General features: G+C 35.1%; 1 pseudogene; it reads left to right on the plus strand.

Annotated features, from left to right (window-relative positions):
* The window catches only part of LOC103734772, a 16,862-nt pseudogene extending 13,174 nt beyond the window's left edge, over window positions 1-3,688 (plus strand).
* Window positions 3,689-3,696: the final 8 nt, after the last annotated feature.

Raw genomic sequence — 3,696 nt, forward strand, 5'->3', positions numbered from 1 at the left:
GGGAAACCTTGTGCCTGGCCTCCCCACTGCCAATTATTAAGTTGAACTGCTTTACCTCACAATAGTTTTCTAAAGGTTTTCCATAGAAAAACCTTAGCCTCTTGCATATTGGTATATATTATTAATACTTATGTCCATTATGTTTTCTTTGGAATTTTCACAGAAGGTTGGGTCTTTCTCTTTGGGGCGATGTGTGTTTAAATATTTACTGGGAGGTGGTCTTTTGAAGGTTAGGTCTTGAAGACAAGGTTTGGTCTTTTGAAAATGTTACTGGTCCAAGAAGAAAAGTGTGCCAACTCAGATCAAGTCACGACAGTTTAAGAATGTTAAATCTAAACATCCATCTCCTCCAATCTTCCAGAACCGTGGTCTGTTTTGTACTTGATCCATAAACTGGATTCTTAGTTCTACTCCATTGAAATTGGAAAACGAAAGTCTTTTTGTGTTTAGGGCTTGGGTAGTCTGCTATCTTTAATCCTGAAAATGTAGAAAGTTGTGTGTGGCTACCTACTTGTCATTATGATGACCTGGAAACAGTTATAAATATACATGTGTATAAGAGGGAACTTTCTGTGAGAATTAGATCAGACTTATTAAAGGATTGCCTTGTGCAAGGTATATGAGTGGGAAAGACAGTCTACAGTCAAAATAAGTTTGGAATAGAGAAAACAGTATTGATCAATAAGCATTTGGATAATAGTTTGATCAGAGAGATTGCTAAGTAGTGCGTAAGTGTTTGCTATATAACTTCTGTATATCGCATAATTCTGAGAAACCATTAAGCACTTCCAATTTTTGTAATAGGAGTTGACAGCTATGAGCTAACGTTGGGAATTGTAAGCTCTGCACTGGATTCCTTAGGTATAAAAGGCAGATTAGTGTAGCAATGTGTGATGTGTTAGAGTATTGTTACTAGATTGTATACAGCAAATCTGTTTTTACCTGTTCTAGATTCAGGATATATAAAAAGCACCGGTATTTAAACACTGTTCAGTAAAGACCACAGTCCTTAAAGGAGAAAATTAAGGTTTGGCAGAGTGATTTGTTCAGGATTATGTTGTTAATTATTAGAATAAGAATTCTAATGTGTACATAATTTCCATTAACTTTTTTTAGTCTCTGTCTCTGTCTCTGTCTCTCTCTCTCTCTGTCTCTCTCTCTCTCTCTCTCTCTCTCTCTCTGTGTGTGTGTGTTCTTGCACTCTCACATGCTACATGTGGATGTCAGAAGGCAACTTTCTGGAGTCTGTTCCCTCCTTCTGCCATGTGGGTTCTGGGAATTGAACTCAGGTCAGCAGGTTTGGCAGTAAGCCCCTTTACCATCGGAGCCATCTCTGGGCCCCATAATTTACTTTAAAGCCTTTTAATAGCTTCCCATACTACAAGTGAGAAGACAATACAAAATTAATAATTTTTTAAAAATTAATTTTAAAAGTAAATAATTTGTTTCTGTCTATCCCGCCCCTAGAATAGCAGAAAGAGTTTAGCATGTGTGCTAATATTCCTTCCTTGTATGAGAATACTGGAGATTCATTGAAAAACCTGTACTAAAAAATCCAAATGACTTATGTAAGTCCTCCCCTATGAATGTCTTGTGATGCTAAGAAGAATCTAAGTGCTGTGTTGGTCTACTGTGAAAAAGCCCTCAGTCAGGGGCCAGACTATGAGGTATTAGTCAGAGTGAGTAGAAGGCACACATGGTACTGGCTCATTCAGGAATCATAACAGCAGAACTGTAGTAATGGGTGACTGCTTTCCTTGTGGTTGTGTATTTTTACTTCATATCAGTAAATGAATAGCATAAGTTCAAATTAACAGATGTCATAGTTGAAACTAGAATGAAGTCTGAGGAGTAGGAATGGATTAAGGTGAAAGAAGGAAAGCTTAAACTGTGTTCACAGACTCAAGGGTTTCATGAGAAAAGGGTTTATATGTGTATTATTGAAAATGTGTTTTAATAGAAGACAACAAAGTTAAAGTTATTAAATAAAAACTGTCTTATATTTGCAGATACAGGTGCTATTTTTACATTTGGAAAAACAAAATTTGCTGAAAATATTCCTAGCAAATTCTGGTTTAAAAATGACATTCCTGTATGTCTTTCATGTGGAGATGAGCATACTGCTATCGTTACAGGTTAGTATTACAGTCCACAAAGATGACAGTAATTCTTAGAGAATCCTAAATATTATAGACGTGCTGTGCTTAATAAAAAAAACTGTTGGCTGTCTAATCTTAGGAACTCTTTACACTTAACAGAATCAGCAAGAGGGGCAAGAAAGATAATAAAGGGGCAAGAAAAATAATGACATTTTAAAAGTCTGTTTTTTATTGCTTAAAAATATGTTTGTCTAAGAGCTGGAGAGATGCCTCAGCAGTTAAGAGCAGTGGCTGCTCTTGCAGAGGACCTGGGTTCAATTCCCAGGATGTACATGGAGGCTGACACCATCTGTAACTCTGGTTCCAAGGGATCTGGTGCCCTCTTCTGACCTCCTTGGGCATTGCACGACATGGGTACACCTACCTACAGACAAACAATACACTCGTACACATAAAATACAATATTTAAAAAAATATGTTTGTTTGTAAAAATCTCATTGATTTTAAACCCAGGAACCACAGAGGGAGTGATGATCCTACAGTATTTCATGTGAACATTCTTTACTTGTTTATAAAACTACTTAAATATTTTTGTTATCGCATATATTGAGAACAGACATAATGTGTTAAATGTGTTGAAAATATGTAGAAAGTGGCTTTTTTTTTTACTTGTCTGAAAATTCTCACAAATTGAGTCAAGAGAATATTTTCAATTTTAAGTTACCTTAGTATATCGTTAAGTGATTTTTCTACATATACAACTTTTTTGGAATCTATTTCAATATAATAAAAAGTGTTGCCATATAATCTTAGTTACTCTCTACACCTAATGCAATCTGCTGCACATGGATGAACAAGGTAACTTGCTCCTGTTTCCTACTCTTTGACAAAGTATATCATTTTTGTGTTCTTATGATTAATTTATCTCATTTATATGAACAATAATTTGTTGTTTCTTTCTCCCTCCCACTAGGAAATAATAGGCTTTACATGTTTGGCAGTAACAGCTGGGGTCAGTTAGGATTAGGATCAAAGTCAACCATCAGCAAACCAACATGTATCAAAGGTTTGGGGGCTTTTTGTAATCCGTTTAAGAATTTGACAAATTACAATGAGTACATTAATACAGATTTTGTGGGTTTTAAGCGTTATAAGTAAGAAAATCTTTATTTTTTTATTTTCTAACATTTACTTGAATGTTATTAGCAGCTAACTTTGCTCTGTATATGAAACTCAGAACTACTTTAATGTTGGAGTCTGAACATCACATTGATTCTAGACCCAACAACCACAAAGGAAGTAATGATCCTATAGTATTGCATGTGAATATTCTTTTCGTATTTTTGCGTGATTGTAAAACAGGTTAAAAATTTCTCACTTTCGTATAGAAAACTTCTGGGTATAGCTTATGAACAACATTAACTGATTTTAAAAGTTAATGGAAATTCCTGGGCATGTGGCAAAAACAGCTTTCTTTATCTTCCTGGCCAAAATGTAAATTTCAGCCTAAAATGTCAGTGAATTTATAATGTGTATACAATTTATTGGCATGTGTTCATCAGCAGCCTGTGCAGTATTCTCCAATGGCAGTTAAAGT

The sequence above is a fragment of the Nannospalax galili genome, unplaced genomic scaffold (genome assembly GCF_000622305.1).
Source record: "Nannospalax galili isolate Female #2095 unplaced genomic scaffold, S.galili_v1.0 scaffold7377, whole genome shotgun sequence".
Taxonomy (NCBI): Eukaryota; Metazoa; Chordata; class Mammalia; order Rodentia; family Spalacidae; genus Nannospalax; species Nannospalax galili.